The sequence below is a fragment of the Heliconius melpomene genome, chromosome 18, assembly GCF_056956725.1.
Source record: "Heliconius melpomene rosina isolate 202511_hmr_F chromosome 18, ASM5695672v1, whole genome shotgun sequence".
In the NCBI taxonomy this organism is placed as follows: domain Eukaryota; kingdom Metazoa; phylum Arthropoda; class Insecta; order Lepidoptera; family Nymphalidae; genus Heliconius; species Heliconius melpomene.
The window spans coordinates 12,005,437-12,025,356 of NC_140406.1; the positions used below are offsets into that span (position 1 = coordinate 12,005,437).

Sequence of the window (19,920 nt, forward strand, 5' to 3'; positions counted from 1 at the left end):
ATAACAATGTACCTGTTTTATTTTTTTATAATTTTATTTCGTATTTTAGATAAGAAATATGCAAATGTAAAAAATCTAATAACATGATTGATTTTAAATCGATTATATGATGCACGTCGCATAAAACTACAATAAGTACACGCAGATTGTAAATAACTATTTTGAGAACAGCAGGACAAAAGAATATTACATATAAAAATAGCATGACGGAGATGTTTTCAATAGAATACCTATACACGAGCGATCAAACTGTGTTCACATTTTTTATACGTCTGCCGAGTCTCATATTAGAATGGCTGAATCGATTGTATCTTAGTATCTAATTTTCTCAGCATAGTTTTTGTTATATATAGGAAAAAAACTAGATACTTGTTATATATTTAAATAAAATATTTTAAAAATATTTTTTTATTTTTAATAATAGATTAAACTATCATAAAAAATATATAAAGAAAATGTGGGGGTTGACTTTTTTAAAACAATCTTTTTTTACCTATAGATAACGAGTAAGTTAAGTAAACCAATAAGATAGATAAACCTATTAAGTTTAAAATACAGTAACGCTTTTACTATTATACTATTTTGGAGTATTCCAAATTTGTCCGGTTGTTCTAGCTAGCTCCCTCTGGCGCGCGTGGACTTAAAACCCGCGTTAGCGGAAGATGGCCGTCGTGTGTCGATTGTTGCTCTGATTGTTTACAACGATTTAAAAAGTTTTTAACTAATTAAATTCTATTATTGACAGTGAACTTCGCTAAAAAGTTGTTCTATATATATTTCTACATGTATTTAGTGTAGTTTAACAGTGATTCATACTAGCATTCTCTCAAAAAGTGATACAACTTTAGTGTGAAAGAAGCTACAAGCAAGTTTTCTTAGGTTTATTGTGGAATGCTGTGATAAAATTCCGTTTTGGATATTGTGTTTTAAGAAAACTTTTCACTTGGATTAACTACGTTTGCTCTAAAAGGTACGTTCTTATCAAGCTTACGTAAATAGTGGTGAACTTTTGAAAAGTTTTGTTTGTTTACTTCCTAACTTGGCTGCGCATGTTCAGTTTATAATAAAGTTTTAATCAAGCTACGACTTTTTGAACTTTGTTATGGAGTTTATCGGTATATATATTTAAATTAGATTATGATGATAAATATAGAAATCTATTTTGATTTCATTGCGGCATGAGATCTAATGTACATAATACTTATACGTGTATATTATTACTCATTTCTTATAAATAGTAGAAGTTATAAAATTATATGATTTCAATAGTCTTTACATTATCTCGATATTAAATAAAAGGCACTTTACTTTTTTCACGGTCATTCAACCTGTTCGTGACCGCACCATATACAGCCTCCGCTTCTGCCGTTTTCTAGTTTATCTTAAAAATAAAAGCCACTTTTGGATATTTCTTATTATTTTTGTTTGTATTGTATTGTATGCATAAATATGAAGTTTTGGACTAATTGCGTTTAATTTTCGGGTAATTAATTCGCTTAATTCAATGCTTATTTAATTTATTTTGTTATTAAATTTGTGAATGTAAACGCAAGGGTTATGGATTCGATTCCCTTTAACGGGAATGAATTATGATTTATTAATATTTTGATTTCTTCACTCTGATAAGTTAGGGCTAAGCACAGCTTTGAGTTCTGCTACATAACACAGAATGTCTTAACACTAGCTTTCCTCTGTCTACCCTGTTATATGTGGGATACAGTGAGAAACTGAAAAATAACATAGTAGACTTAAATTTATATGGCCAATTTTAATATTTTATAAAAGTGGTCAAAACAAATGTTTGAAGAATCATAATGTTTGAACACCTCAACCTCTTAAGAGTAAAAGTTGTGAAATCCAGATCATTAAATTTCATATAGTATACTGTATAGGTAGTTAGATATTAGTAGTAAACAATAAAATTATAAGTTTTGTATTGAAAACTATAAAAAATTGTATGGCAACTGTTTCAGTTTCAAGCAGTCTCTTCTCAGCAGAACTGCCTCAACCAATGGTAGGATATGCTCATTTGGTGGTTCTAAAGTTTGAATTTGAAGTCTATTTGAATATTAATTTCAAGATTATTCAACACAATACAACAAACCTATTGGTTGGTATTAAAAAAATATTAAGCAAACAAATGTAATTGTAATGTTTTAGTTAAATGTAATTTTTACTTCAAGAATTATGTAAAATTACATTTATATAATAGCTAGTTTCGGTGCTTAATATTTGACTATTTGATTTTTGTAATGAATAAAATATTATGAATTAATTATAATTAACATCTGAATAACAGAGTTTAATTTAACAAAAGAATGCTACTACTTAGTAAAGTTTATTGCTTATTAAAAATTACATTCTTTTTATCATTTTCAGTGAGAACAAAGTTAAATATAAAACTGACTTATTATGTTTTTTATTATGTTATTATTACATGTGAATTAATATTTTTAAATATTTGTCATCTTGCCCTTACATAAAAGTGTAAGAAGAAACTAGGTATTTAGCATATGATGGATTCACCATGAACTAGCATCAGAGGATGAGTGCCTCAGAGTAGTCTCCGGGACTTGCAACTCAAATATAAGGCCTAAATATTAAATATCCATTTATGCTTACCTCTACTGTTTGGGCTGCTCTCTCTATGCACCAAAATTGAAATGATTCCAATAACCACCATTCAAGTATGTACTAGAATTGAAATGATAGTTCTAGGCAGCCCAAGATCTTTTAGAAGACTATAGAGAGATTTCACTATATTAGATCTCATTGAGTGTAGATTAACCCTAAAACTATTCCTACTCATTCTATTTGGCAAATTCGAGGTATATTGTATGTATGTATGTTGTTTATTTTAAAATTATTATTTTTAGGACCATTTGTTTCCCATTGATCTGTAGGAGTTCCCCCTGAGTTGAAATCGAACTCACTTCTGTCCAGGTATACAGTCAGAACTTAATTATAACAAAATAATATTAACAATCATATAATATAATAAAACATGAATATTATTTTAAAATTAATGAATTATATAATGCACTGCGCATCGCGACCGTCCTCCAATCCATATTTCATACATAATTGACGAACGCCACTCGTCGCTTAATTCACACAGTACAAATCCTTTATATTTAACAAATGTGAATTTTCATTTCATTGTAAAATATTGGACATATTTCATTTAATTTTAATACACTTATTAATTTGAAAGATATGAATACTGGATACACGGAATTAATATTAAAATTAGTCTACTAGTCACCAGACGAACAGACCATCGGACAGACGGATAATACAGTAATCCTATATTATTTCTTGGATTATTTTTTCCTTAAAATATGGAACCCTAAAAAAGTATACTTACCCTATATAAGGTTGTATTGTAAAAGCGATGGTTTTGCTTAGCAGTTTTATAATAAATAATGATTTTTTTCAATCGTCTATTAAAAAAATCGTGTTTAATATTAATTATTCGTCTCGTCATTTTATATTAATAAATTTCTTTAAATTTTTTTCCAACCAATATACTTACTCGTATTTTCAAAACGAACATCACTAATATTTCATTGGGCACGCGACATTCAAATAAATAAATTTTATTGCCCTATAAAAATAAAAAACGATATTACGATACAAATTCATCATCTGGCTCCATCATTAGGGTTCCTCTTTAATTCAATTAAGCTCTCCCTGAGGTGTGGTTTTAATTGTTTAATTACCATCTAATCACGATTCGTAACGGTTTGATGGACCAAGGGATAGACTAATGAAATAGAAACGCTGGTTCGCAAGACCGTTGTGGGTTCGATTACCAATCGGCGGAATATATTTTTGCCTTCCCTGAGGTGTGGTTTTAATTGTTTAATTACTATCTAATCACTATTCGTAACGCCGTATTCGTAACGGCGAAGGGATAGTCCAAAGAAATAGATACGCTTGATTTGATTACAATTTAGTTGGAATCTTAGGTAGTTAGTTATTTGTTTTTATAAGAAAATATTCGATGCCTACTGGTAATGCGTTGGTGGTGGTTTCGATTAATTATTTTCATTTCCTCGCTCTAATAACAAGACAAAGCGCGGCGTTGAGTTCTGCCTATCAACACGCAATGACTCTAAAATTGGGAGGAAAAATGGTGGGATTGTTAAGACTGCCTCTACGTAACCAGCTATGTCCGCTTATATGTTACAACGTGAAGGTATAAAAAAAGGAAATATTGTTTTCCTTTTTACTGGTTCTAGAAATCGAACAAAAGGCAGGTTCTACTTTTCAAATAAGAACTTTAGTTCGGACAAGTATAAAGTATCCTAAATTGTAATTTGATAGCGTAGAAGGGTTTTGAATATTTACATATTTTCTTGCAAGCTACATACTATATTTATGAGAACAACGTGTTCGGATATCGTTCTATTTCACGCATTTCAATTATGTATAAGTCAAGTTGCTGTCTCTAATCACACTACTTGTAGGTAATATTTCATACATATAAAAGTTAGTGTGTATGTATTGTAAATCGTAAATATAAGAAGTAAGCCTTGTTATTATTATTTTTCCGTATAAAAAAATACAAATTTATATTTGTTACAGAAAGATACTAAATTTTCGCGATTTTTACACTTTTTAAACGATTTTTTTCTCTATTCCAGTCCACTTTTCCATTTCTGGAAATATTTTCCATTTCTGGAATAATTTTAGCTCTTGTACATAATGTGATATTCTTTTATTTCTTAAGTATTAAGATATTTCGCCGCAACGGGCAAAGAACGAGATAAATTCGACAGCGCGCATCTGTTATTAAAATTATCTATCCACAACCGGATATTATCGGTTATTAACATCGTATCGTAAATCTGTCTTTTTGAAATTAAACTTATATTGGATGTTCATACAAAATGCTTATATGGTTTATATAGGTATAATTAAATTTTGTAATACTTTCGTTCGATATAGTTTATTGGAAGGCATATGACCGCACACAGTAAAAAAATAATTCAAATAGGTATTTTAAAATAATAAGCCGATATTTAGGCCAGTCGTGGCGCAGAGGCACAAACGTGTAATTGTAAGCGCGACGGTTTATGGGTTCGATCCCCACTCAAGAAAATGAAATATTTAGTTAGTATCGAAGTAAATTGCCATAGATGACTTTTGTATTCTCCATTCAACGCGACATTGGCGAAGTGATTAGTGCTTCTAATTTTATTCGCATCATTAGTTCATGAGATTAGCTCAATCAACCAAATAAACACTTTAGTTTTATAATATACTAGCGGACCCGGACGCGGCTACGCCTGCTTGAAATATAAGAATATAATTTCTATAGAAATGTAATTTCAATCTAGATGAAATGCTAAAAGTGACTATTATATTTATTTTCATAAGGATGAATATCAAAATGACGCGGTAACGAACGCGGTCGCGTAGCGACGACGGTTGTTATTAAAATGGCAGAATAAATTGCATGTCAAATACGTTTTAGTATTTTAATTTATTAGTATATATGTGTAATATAATATTATATAGCCTATAGCACTTCTGAAGAATGCAGCTTTCATACAAAACAAAAACAAAGTAAATCGATCCAGTAGATCCAGAGATCTTAGCGTTCAAACAAACAAACAAACAAACAAACAAACAAACAAACAAACAAACTCTTCCGCTTTATTATATTAGTATAGAAGTATAGATATGTACATAGTAGTATAGATTCAGACGGCCTACAAATATTAAACAGACTGAAGTCCAAACGTCAGTTGTTGGTATTTTAATGCAAACATTTTGAATGACTCATTGTTTAGAGACCAACGCTATTTGTACGCTACGTTTGTCATAGAACACTTATCTGTGTTTATCTCTTGCGTGTTTTAGCGTAGTAGCAGTGTTGCTTCTAACGGGATGTGGGAGCAGGTTTAAATTTCAGTGATTTTTTTAACTTAGTATTTTATATGCTTATCGCTCGCGCTTGTTTATGATCTGTGACTTGTCTTTATTAGTACTCAATGAAATAAAATGATCCAAACTCACTATTACCATTACAGTAAGAATAGTAAATATAGAAAATATATAATAAATGCTCAAGTTTAAGTATTCTTTTTTTTTCACTATTTAGATACTAGGTAATTTAAATTCTAGTGAAATATCGTAATGTTCCCTAAACTAATAAAAAGCGGACAATATCTTTTGAAACTTAACCGATTCGAGCAGACGTTTTGCAAGTTATCTCAGAAGTTAGCGACAATGCAACGACAAATGATTTTTTGATGTGTTCCACTGAATGTTATGTTACGAAATCTTCCTATTATTTTGTATAGAGAACATCTATTATCGCTTACCATGGTACATTTACCTTTCTTTTTGATTTCACATATTGTGTCAGGTATATTAGTTACTGTTTAAGGTTTATTCTTTTTGTTTTGTGTCATATAGTTTATTATAATTTCAACTTTACGTGCGGTGCACTCCACTACTGTGCGGTTTCGTAGAAATTTCCTTCCACGCGCCACCGAACTGTGGAACGGTCTACCCGCGGCAGTGTTTCCAGGTTGGTACAATATGGGTACCTTTAAAAAGCGCGTCTATCTCCACCTCAAAGGCCGGCAACGCACCTGTAGCTCCTCTGGTGCTGCACGGGGTCGTGGGCGGCGGTGATCACCATCAGGTGACCCTAACGCTCGTTTGCCTTGTCCTTTTACCATAATAAAAAAAAAACTTTTATATAGAAAAAATCAACTGTTGAGTTTCGGCTCTTTCTTGCAGAGTTCGTTTCTTGTCAGAGCTTGTGTTAATTTTATGTTGATTTGACAACTTATAAGTGTGTTGCAGAAATCTAATTGAATGAAAAATATTTAGAATTTGAATTTATCATTTATATTGTCATATAAATAACATTTGCAGAAAATTGTTAAAAAGTAACTATAAAATCTTCTATGTTTCTGTTGTTTATTTATAAATACTTGTATGAATAAAACCTGACATAATATGAACTTTAAATATGAAAACACAATTAAAATACTTTTAAGAAATGAAATTGTACTGAAACAAAAATTTAATGAAGCCGAATTGATAATTACAACGACAATCACCTCGGCCAATTACACAAAATTCAGTATTGTTCAGCGGCAGTTTAAGGGGTAATTATGTTTGGTGGTCAATTATTAACGAGCCTTGTAGAGAAGAGAGTAAAAATTATGTCAATTTTTGTTTTTTGTATTACAAATTTTATCAAAAATAAAATAAATTAATTGATATGTATATAGCCAAATAGTATATTCGTATACTTAATTGTCTTCTATTTATTATTATACATAAGATAGGTATAAGTTTAGATCCAACAAGCTTATTTAGAAAGATAAATTTCCTTCTGGTTAACAACAAATTGCACTCATGCCACTGAAGTCTATATTTTTATACAGATTTTATATAATATTTATGTTTAATCTTATATAGCGAAAATAATTAGCACTCCGTTTTCCCATTACATTTTACTGTTTATATTACTTTTTCATATATTATTTATTGTTGTTTTAGCGGAAACACTGAAAAGTTAAAACTAAACGAAGTGGGTTGTGCAGGCAAGCCACTAAAGGCGTGTTTGTATAGCTCTGTCAACATTTGCGGTCTTTGGCATCGCGTCCGTTTGTTTTAGTTGCTCTCAATGCGTCTTTGGTTTATGGATTTATTATCCGTGTAAAATATTTATTAAAAAAAATCGAAGCTTTCTATTTAAGTAAAAATTTTAAGTGATCTAGTAGATTACCTAAGTTTTAAATGAATGATATATTTTCTTTTATATTTCTTTCTTAATAACATTTCTTGCTCATAAAGTTTCTATGACATAAATTATGATTAATCATTCTGTTGTTTAATTTTTCAAAATCACGATTTTAGGTATTAAATACTTAGGTAAAAAGTGGCACAGAGATGAAATTTGAATATATTTATACATTGGGTAACCATCATCAACAACCATCACAAATGAAATATCAGGATGATGAACATTTGTCTCATGTGTGCTAAAATGATGTTCAAGTTAGAAGGCCAACGTTTTTTTCTTTGGATTTTTCACCTTAATTTAAACTCTTAAATTGGCAGCATCTACATATGGGATAAGTACATAATATATGCATCCCCTTTAATTCAATACGTAAACGAATAATTATTATGCATTAATTAAAACGAATAAAAACAACAATTTTATATGAAATAACATTATTATGTCTCATATCTTCAATAGCTTATCGCACAAAAGCTCTAGGAATGATTATATTCAACGAAGTAGATGTATAGAGAGTGGAGCTTTTACACGAAACATTGCGGTCGGTTCCGCTGCAAGCTGCGCTCATTACGTATCACAATACTCATTTTGTTGGAACCACTCGGGCTCATGTCTGATGACTTTAAAATTAAAGGCTTGGATGTTTGTCAGTTTAAGTCATTGCTGTAGTTTTATTTTAGGGTAATATTTATTTAAAAAATAACAGTTGGAAAATGCTTGGATTATAACCATACCTAGGAGTTATTTGTTAGATTCCCATTTGGGTATTGGGGTCAATCTTATTTTATTGGTATCTCTAATTTGCTTAGTTGAATTCAGTGTTAAATTACGCCATTGAACACACATTGTCTTTAAAATAGGCTGTATTGAATAGCAGAACTCAACGCCGCACTTTGTCTTTACAGAAAGGGTAAATGAAAGTAATTCCTTCCCCCGAATGGACATTGAACCCACACTTCTACAAAAAGTAACAAATAACTTCTTACATTTTTTTTATTTAAATAAACAATACTTCTACCTATAAATAGTGACTTAAGCACTTGATATTTACCAACAGAAATTTCATAATTACACTTACTTTTTGAGCTTTCGATCCTAGAAGCGCCCTTAAAGCGAAATCAGTTTGTTACGAAGTTTAAGCAAGTTCTCGAGTGGTCCTTACATCTGGCTTGTGTCAACGGCTCAGTTGATTCCCGAGGATCTATTACAGGATGTAATAAGTTTTAATGGGACGAGTTTCAGACTCATTCGCTCAACAAAACTCTATATTTTGACTCATTAATTGCTACTGTCTTTGATAACAATTTTCAACTTGGGTGCCACTTGTGTGAGGTTTAAAATGGCCGTTTTCTAAAGTAATTCTTAAGATGGTGATGATTATATAAATTAGGTTTTGTTTTACTTGAGTTAAAGGATTACAAATTTAATCTAAATCACATTTTTAATTTAAACGTACAAACTCTCTCTTAAAACATAGTGTTAAGATACTCCGTTCCTCACTTTTCGCCTAATTCTCTAAATTTTACCATGTTACCAGTGTGGGCTAATGAAAAAAAATTATTCCGCTGATTGAGAATACAACTTACAACAGTCACCTTTACAATTTGACGGCTTCGAATTTAATTACATTATAAAAATAACAAAATTCTGAATTCTGAACGACCTGCTTACATTATATGAGTTATAGCAGTTAAACACGGATATCCTACAAACAACAAGAAGTCAAAAATAAGCAAACATATAAATATTAAAAGTAGCGTTCAATAATAAATCAAATGTGTATATTACCATACTAAAACGTCGAAGCAGATCACGAAAGAAAATAACGTCAGTTTAATGATACCGGAATAACAAACGGCTGTGAGCGAAATAAAAGTTTCTATTTATCGCGTGAAAATGGCAAAGTTTCTTAGAATGAAACATCAGCTCTCGCTCCCCCGTCATCACAATCATAACTCCTGAACTTGGGCAATAACTGCTTGTTCTAAAAAACTATGATCAATATCTGTGATGCGATTTTCCTAGTAGACGTTAACTCGCGAAGTTTGAAGGCGTCTTCGGACTTATTAATTTTGTTTTGAGTTATTATTGTATATAATATAGCATTTTTATTATTATTTTCTTAAGGAGAAAATACTCAGCATTCCATGGATTAACGTATAGGTACAGGAGCCATCAGGTTGCAGAGTTATGAGCTAAGGGCAGTCAGTGCCTTGCGATCCAAGAGTGGGTTAAGGGATTCCTTTAATTGATTTATATTTTTTGTCTTTTTGCTTGTACATATTCTCCTAATAACTTTTGGTTAATTAATTAAAAAGTTAATACAACAAATGAACAATAGTCGGCGGAACTTAACGCCGCCCTATACAATTAAATTGAAAACAAACTAGAACTCTCCCTCGTGTTTTGAGATACGTCTGGATTTCGTCTGCTGCGATTGCTTTTTATGCATATATTTTTAAACTAAGTGTAGTGTAAGTGTAAGTGAATATTTGATTTTGATCAGCATTTTAATAGATAATTAAAGATTACATAACTTTTTCAACAGCGCATCGCCTTTTATGTGGTTAATTAAGTTCTATAATCCATATTACAACGTTCAAAGCTAAACGATTAAATAAGCCGAATTGTTTACAGTACGCGAGAAAATGTAAATAACGTTCGTTATCTACTAAATATTTAAATGGTTTCTCAACTAAGCTTACGATAGGAATAATAGGAATTTCGAACGTTTGCTGATGTTTTCTATCCACATTGCCATCTCTATTAGGGACATAAACTCAATTACTGTCCCACATCAGTGCAAAGGCCAAACATTTGCATCGTTGCCAATATCAAACAATTGTTATCACCCAGAGACTCGTTTAGAAAGCAAAACAAGCTTTCGACCCAGGAATGAACTTAGGACCTTAGATACTCCGCTCCCACAAAGAGGCGTTAAATGCTAATGCCGCCTTCCAAGTATTAGTATTTTAGATATTTTTTAGCTTCACGCTATACCTCGCATACAGCCGACAAGACACTTCGTTCTCCATTTTTCGCCAAAATGTTGAGTATTCTATATTATTACCAGAAAAAAGAAATAAATATAATTTTAAAGCTCTAATAAATTAGAAAATGAAAGTTATATTAAAAGTACACATAATTCATACAAGCGAATAAATTTTGAATCAACATCTGCATTTTCATAATCTATCCCCAAGTTCAGTAGCTGCAATAAATATTGCATGTTATGGGGTAGCAACACGGTGTTTGCTAACTTCACCCCCTATACCGAAATGGGGCTTCTATCGTTTCTATTCATACGACATTTGCAAAAATTTTGACCATAACACAAAAAGAAATAGAACCTTTCTACGGAAAAAATAGAGTCTATTCTCCTTTAACAATTTATGAAAGAATTTGCACCCCTGATTTATAAAGCTTATTACATTTTATACGCGTGAAATGAACACACGATAAATAAAAACTACCATTTGCAACTTTAACTGTAACGAGGTAAAAACTATTTGCAGTTTCTTGACCAGGGGTTGTCATTCAACCCCTTTTTCGTGGAGACCATAAATTATCTACTTAGGTTTGCATTTGGCGATAAATTAGTTGCCACTCTTTGTTCAAACATGAAAAATTGTCAACAGTTTTTTAGATTGACAGTGTAATATGAAAAATCATTGAAATGTATACCGCTGTTAACATGTTAGTTTGTTTTGAACGAGTTGTAGTTTTTGCTTGTATATGTATAGGTTATATTTTACAAAGTAACGGATTGTGACGCTGTGTATTCAGAAAAAGCATTCAATCGTTGAAAAATATTCGTTCGTTCGTTTCTATTTATATTCTACACAGTTGTAGATAAAAAGGTTGTGAAAAATAGGGTTCTAATATGGAATTATTTTTATTACAAGATAGATGTGTACATGTCATATGTACCGTGCTATCGAAGCTCTACTAAAAGGTAAAAAAGGCCTAAAGGTATCCTTTACTAATAAGAGGCTTCACTATAATCTTGTGTTGTACATGGAATTTGTTTAGTAATACTCTTATACTATTACTGATATTATATACATACAATAAACAGTAATTAATTTTGTAATGCCTTTATTTGCCGTCTATTTGTATCAATAGGTAAAACATCAGTCCAGTTCCAAAGCAGAAAATGTTTTCCGTATATAAAATTTGAGAGGTTTTCTTACACTAGTTGTCACATACTCACCCACTAAAATACAGATAACTACACATACAAGTATATCATACACCAACATACTGCAGTAAGTTTATTGTTTTTACACAATCTCAAACTCCAGTGATTTTTTGCATTTTTTGTTTGTATAATAAAAATATCGGAATAAAAAATCCATTAATTATTCTCATGTCAAAAAAGATTAAATATACACATGAACATTAGAACGACGTATTAAGATCTTGCATTGCCTCCTTCCTGAACATTTTAAGACAGCGATTTAAAGCGAGCGTTTATCTCAGTCATCAGATGTACAGATGTCGCTCAACTGAAGTGCTTCCCTAATCTATACATTTGCTATCTTGGGTCGCAGGTCATGAGATACCGTAAGCGCTCAGCGAACTCAAGCGATAGTCAAATTTCGTTTCACCAGCCGTAAAGCCAATTTTCCCATGACCTCGATTTCAAACGGTAATGTAGTTAAAACCGATCCACATTTCGTTGAAGAGACCATTTTAAAGAACTCCGTGTGGATCGACCTATTTCCGAACGTGATAGATGGTCCCTCTCATTTTATTATTGAAGCGTTTGATTGAATTTGTTCGTGAATTTTTCAACCTTATTACAGCTGAGTACGCAGGCTTACGAGTTCTTTGAGTTGTTATTTCTTCACTTTACACAAAAATGTTGGGTGTTTTTTTCTTAGGCCTCGGTTCTTGGTTTACTCATGCTACAATAATATATCATCGGTATTTTTGAGGACTTTCAATAGATTTAACAGAATTTAATTATGACAACCGCATTCAATAGCGATCGTATAGAATAGCATATATACGTATGTACGTACCGAAGAGTATAAATTACAAAAGATGCAATGATCTTATAGTAGCAATGAATGTGCAAAAAGATGAGCTCGAATTTCTTGAAAGTTCACTTTCGCATTTGGTTTTCTGTAAAACTTAAAAAAGTAATTATATAATTGCTATATTGCTAGATAATGTGTAAATAAATAAATATAAATCCAAATGTATTAATTAAAATAATAAATTTATTAACATTAACTCTGACGAAAAAGGTAAAATCATATATTCGTCAAAAATTTCGAAAACAATTGGGAACTTAAATGTTATTTAAACTTGATGCTTATTAAAATCAATGACATGCCAGGTAAATAGATATTCAAAGGCTGACTCTTATTACTTGAACATCGCTACTAATGATCTGTCTTTATTTTTCCATAGTCCATAGATATAACCGAGAAACCTGATGAATACGATATCTATTACACCATAAACAATTAAACGGAAATTGACAAAATAATTCGGGGATTAAATATTTGGCTTCCTCTAGCCGTCGAGTATTTCCTTACCATTTTCCGGTCCGTCACATCCGGTTGTCCGAACAATTAGCCTGCTCGTTTACCCGGCTTTGTGCTCTCCTTTGCATAATATCTTTGGAGCATGACTTAATTTTTGTAAGAGCAAACATTATTTTCAGAGACCATTAAGATAAAATTAAAAAGAACTTTCTCCCTTTGTTGGTCTTTCGAGATGTAATGGGGCTGGTATCGAGAAAAGTAAACAAGGATTATACCTACGAATGATATTTAACATGCGGGAATTTAAAAGAAATAAGCTTTTAGACATAATGTTAAAACAAAAGACAAAGTAGAATAAATAGCTCATTAAATAGACCGTCACGTTGAAAGACGTCCAGTCAATCTTGACTACAGAAGTTTACATTTTTAATCTAGTATTTGACGCGTTCGTCTCGTATCGCTGAATAATGTATTTCGCCCATTAAAATCTGATCTGAACGCCCCTGTGATTCTAAATATAACGGAACGATGTTCTGTGACAGCTAATGTTTATTTGTGGGAATATTTTACAGGGATTTCGGAATAGCCGTGTTTTTTGTGTGGCAAGTTTCGGATACGAAGTGAAGAGTCGGCTTAAATATCCCCGTCCCATTTGTTATTTTGAATGATTTCTTGTTTTTGCTTGAAATACACTAGAATTAGAGTAGTTGTAGTCATTTATTATTCAAAATTTTGGAACTGGTGTCTGTTTTACATAATAGATAGATTTATATGATAAATTTAATTACAATATATTGTATTACACTTTGAGTTTAATGTAAACAGATAACTTTTCTTATATTCAATATTTTTCTTGTGAAATGCCTTGCATCTAGTTATAATATACCCACATAAAAATATCAACCCGTAATCATGATGTATGACAGAGATTATACTTTTATCCCCCCATTCTTTTTACTGATAAAGACAAAGATTTAAGATTGTTGAAAAAATAATATTCTTATCGCTTATTCATTGGGTTAAATAGTACTAAACCAATATGGAAAAGAATTTTACACCATACGCTTTATCTTTATTTACCCACTGATGGTCTTTCGGTGAACTAATAATAACCTTTTATAGGGGTTTGAGAATGTAAGAACAAACTTATTTTTATCTGAATGCTAGCATTACACCTCCGCGTTATCTAAAAATAAATAATACTTAAAGAATACTAAAATTTTGAGTGACCACGAATGTAGGTGTTTTAAATGACTCTAATATTTCAGTTTATCATTTAAAGTGCCTTTGTGCGTTTGTTTTAGAAGGTGGGTTTCATTGCTTGTTTATTATGTCTTGATATAGTGCGATCTATTGTTGTTTTAACAGTTATAAAATTTATTTGGAGAAACTGTATCCCTTAGAAATACTTAATTAATTTATTTCTCTGTAATTTCTGCTTTCTGTAGATATAAATTTATTTGTTAGTGCTAAGCTAGGCAGCTAAATACATATCTACATTAGCATTAAATTTGAGATCCAGAGCGCAAGTAGGCAATATACCATATACCTACTGTATAGTACAACTATTTCTTCAATAAGAAATGTTCTGTCAACGACACCAAATAACCGGAACCGTCAAGCAACGCGCACTTTATCTACAGTTTTATTTGACATCTGTCAAAGCGCAGTGACACTTCAAGTTTGTCAAGATCTCTAACAGTGATGGACACGTGCCCTCACATCCCCACGTGCCCCAACCATCGTATTAGACAGGAGTGACTTGCTTTTTTAGAGAACAACATTGTAAAGAGTTAATTGTTGTTTTCTTTTATAATAATAATTATTTTTTACCCTAACGACAGGTGACTGAAATGCTCTGTCCATAGATTTTTTTATATATGTAGGATAATCGCTGATAGATTTATGTAACGTATAAATTTTAATGTTCCTTAAAAACATACCACTTAAAATTTAAATTTCTAAAATTTTTGTGCGCACTAACTTAACAGTTTTATAAATAAATAAACGAAATGTAACTATATTTTCTAAATTCCTTGATCTTCAAGAAACTAAACAAAATTTAAATAGAATTAAAGTAAATTTACTTAAATAAATACCAATTTGTCGTTCAAATTGGGTATAAAATGTTAAAACAGCTAAAATATTAATCATGGAGGCAATAATAGTCCAAGAATCTTCAAAACACCTTAAATAGCCGACCAGAGCTATTGAAATAGTTTTGAAACATACAAACTTAAAGCAATTTATTCGTTTGAAATGTTCACAAGTTTTAAGTAATAAGCCTCGCTTACGTTTTATATTAGTTTCTGGGTTCCCGCTTTATGAATACGAATTGAGTCAACTTTATTCGAAATTCAGAGTTTAAATACGAGTAATGAGTGGATACGAGAATCATTTTTGGACGTGCCCTTCTTTTGGGCACGTCCAAAAATGATTCATTCTTCTTTTGGGTTGCTTTTTATATGATTTTTTTTTGTATTTTATTAGTTAATTATTTTTGCCGTTCATATATGTGATATTAAAAAACTTCGACAAGTGATGACAATATCATTTTGATAATTATTGTAGTGGCTAGTAGTATTAGGTAGTACTTTTTTATAGTCACATTTTATCAGTATTTGAATGTGACAAAATATAAACTTATTGTAAATCTATTTTCTTAAACGTCAAATAATAGTTAATATTTTGGTCAACGTGACCACTAAATTTTAGAACTTGTGAATTCCAATCTATGAATTAACGGTTAAAAAGCACTTCATGGAAACAAATGTTTACCAACGAGCCTACTAATGATACATTTTTGTTAACGTTATTAGTTCTGAGTAAGAATTTAAATATAAACGATGAAGTTTCTTGTTGTAAAGTCGTGGAACCTTATTATCATCAAATCTATAATAAATATAATTATTATCTCAATCATATAATAGTATAGCATGATATTATGAAATAAACATACATCTTGTGAATTTAATTGATTTTTAAAACTTAGTAGTAAATGAGCGTTTTGCGTAGATTTTTCTGTTTGTATGTTTTCATCACAGTTGATGCGATGTTATTACTTGTTTAGCAACTCTTATTTTCATAAACTATATGAGCTCTGTCAAAGGTAATTTAAAAGAAATCTACTAAAACTTCATTACATAGTCTTAATAAGTTGTTAGTCATGCGTAGGTTATTAAGTAGTAAAAAACTTGGGGTTTTATTTTATCCAAAAAGGTCTATTTTAAGTGCATACTTAATAGCAAGCAATATATAATATTAAATAGAAAAAGATATTTAAATATATATTAATATAATCATACTAAATTATTTAGAATGAACTTCTAGCGTACGTGCTTCTTTTTGCCTATTTATTTATTATATTATTATAATAGTAATATTATCTGTATAAACATATCCAGTTTGTGTATAAACTACCAATTAATAAAAAAAAAACTGCCACATGTAAATTCACTACAGCGGAAGCTAACTAGAGTAACTTGTTAGTCAAATTTGTTACATCTTCAGTCCAATCCTCCTAAATGAACCAAATACAACTTAGTATTTTCGCATATAATTATGCATAGCACGAGAGGCAAATTCAACACTCCGTTGGCAAATTTTCGAGACATCGAGTGATAGAACTCACCACACCACGAAAATAAAAATAAATATTTTTTATAATCATCACTTACACCCTCACGCTATACAACCTCATTATAATGTCTCAAAATTATAATGAGGCTAGTCATGACGTAAGATTTCGAATCCCACTCGAGGAAATTAAACATTCCATATTTTCAGTTCCTCGCAATGCCTCCAGAATTCGTCGGAAAGTGGAATACGGAAGCATTTTAATGGGTATGGAGAGTCTTAACACTAAGTTCCCAGATTCCCTCTGCCCATCCGAGTTTGTGCGGCGAAGCTACAAAAAAATACAATAAATAGTAGAGTCAATAATCTATGATTTTATCATCAAACTAGCGGACCCGGACGCGGCTACGCCTGCTTGAAATATAAGAATATAATTTCTATAGAAATAATTTCAATCTAGATGAAATGCTAAAAGTGACTATTATATTTTTCATAAGGATGAATATCAAAATGACGCGGTAACGAACGCGGTCGCGTAGCGACGACGGTTGTTATTAACATGGCAGAATAAATTGCATGTCAAATTAGAAAGTACTTTAATTTATTAGTATATATGTGTAATGTAATATTATATAACCTATAGCACTTCTGGAGAATGCAGCTTTCATACAAAACAAAAACACAGTAAATCGGACCAGTAGATCCAGAGATCTTAGCGTTCAAACAAACAAACAAACTCTTCCGCTTTATTATATTAGTATAGACTAGCGGACCCGGACGCGGCTACGCCTGCTTAAAATATAAGAATATAATTTCTATAGAAATATAATTTCAATCTAGATGAAATGCTAAAAGTGACTATTATATTTATTTTCATAAGTATGCATATCAAAATGACGCGGTAACGAACGCGGTCGCGTAGCGACGACGGTTGTTATTAACATGGCAGAATAAATTGCATGTCAAATTAGAAAGTATTTTAATTTATTAGTATATATGTGTAATGTAATGTTATATAGCCTATAGCACTTCTGAAGAATGCAGCTTTCATACAAAACAAAAACAAAGTAAATCGATCCAGTAGATCCAGAGATCTTAGCGTTCAAACAAACAAACAAACTCTTCCGCTTTATTATATTAAAAGTATAGATATAAACATAAAAAATGTCTAAAATGCGTAAAAGCTACTTGTTTTGGTACAAATACAGGTGTTTTGATAAATATGAACAGATAAAAAATTATTGCATACAAAACCTTTATTGCGGAAAATATACCAGCTTGTTTCACATTAATCGTTCCAATTTCAATGCATTTTTATGTGGGAATCATACAAAAGAATGTATGTAGATTGTAGAAGCATTATTGTGGAATTGACCGATGCGTACAAAGGCGTAAAATGGACGTACGTATAATGACTATCGGATACAAAATTACAAGATGCGTGCTTAATAATAGGGGTGTGGTCCATACATACGTACATATGTATGACATGCACAGGTATTTGGATTCCGTGCAAAATGTTATTTTAAAATGATTGCGTATACTTATTGACTGGATATCAATGAAATTGAATAGCTTTCTGTTATATTACGAGTGTGTGGGTGGATGAAGTGTTTTAGTATTAATATATTTTGAATCTAGTAAATTTTTTTATAAATACTTTTATAAAATAATATATAAACAGACAGACATAACAATATCTTTTGAGTGAAGGTTTGATATTATTTTAGAATTGTTATTTCTTTAAAATACAATTTTTTTTTATATTTAAAAAAAACTTTATTAAAACAATATAAACAGTATCAAATAAGAAAATATTTTATTATACATACACTTACAATACGGAACCACGCCGATTTTTGTTTTCAACTTTTCAAGTCAAGCGGCACAATGGCCGTCGGGTTCTTTTGAAGTTTTTGTGAAAATAACCCGGGGCAATTAAGGTTTTGTGGTCAGAGTTCAAACCAAAATGTTTTATTTTTGAACTTTCTTTTACGTTTTTTAATATATTTATTTCTTTCTATAATTAAAATATAAAAGGTTTTGTGTAAATGATTTTTGTCATTTATTTAGCAGTTCGAAAATAAGAATAATCTGTGTGAGGAGTATGGAGGATGCTCTGCTGTAAGTATAAAAAAAAACACTTACATCGTTATCCATATCATTTATAAAAAAACAATTGTAAATTATATATTTTACTTACGCCTAAATAAATTAAAATGAAGATATATAAAGTTCCTTATAATTTTTTTTATATTAAAAAAAAGATTCTATATTGCAAAAAAGTCAGCATATTTTAAAAAAATATAAAAAAAAAGTAACTAAAAAAATTGTTTTGCATCGGCTGGGAATCGAACCCGGGCCGCCCGCGTGGCAGGCGAGCATTCTACCACTGAACCACCGATGCTCATATAAATTGATATGAATTTTATCATAGGTTTATTATTTATAAAAATAAAAAATACATTTCTTTGTTTATATAAGTTGAATATAATTTTGTTTATGTTGTAATTAATTTATAACACATTTTTTATAAAGTCCGCTTTTAAATTTAGTAAAATCTGAGAAACTGATGAAACTCCGTCCGATGAAAGTGCCACGATCTTAATAATAGAACTCTTTAGATAGTTCTAAAATTCTATTAAAATCTAAACTAAATAGTACTATTAAGATAACTAGTGTAAACCGTTCGAGTTTAAGCTCATACAATTTATTGCTCCTAGCACGTTGTGTAGCGCTTGTAAAATACTTTTATATTGTTTAAAATGTTAAAAAAATAAAAATTTAAAACACACTGAAAAGAAAAACCAGTACGATATTAAATAGCTGTATGTGTATAATTGTGGAATTATTTTGAAAAATTCTGGAGAAGGATGATTAATGATTACAACACAGTTTTTAAATAAAGCAATCATTATCGAACTTTAATGTTATGTATCATTCTCGTAAATTCCAGTATTTTTTTTATATATTTTGCTATGCAATATGCACGTTCCTTAGCAGTGAAGTTCGCTAGTAAAAATTGTGTTATATTCTACCTCAAGTCTACTTTATAAACGCTAGTCTAGG

At 30.6% G+C, this 19,920-nt stretch overlaps 1 protein-coding gene across 1 annotated transcript in view; it reads left to right on the plus strand.

The window, feature by feature from the left end:
- The first annotated feature begins 661 nt into the window (after positions 1-661).
- Positions 662-19,920, plus strand: part of LOC146529616 (uncharacterized) — a 384,832-nt gene continuing 365,573 nt past the window's right edge. Inside the window, exon 1 of the mRNA XM_085201516.1 lies at positions 662-970. The gene's annotated coding sequence lies outside the window, so the exon portion shown is untranslated. The remainder of the gene's footprint in view (positions 971-19,920) is intronic.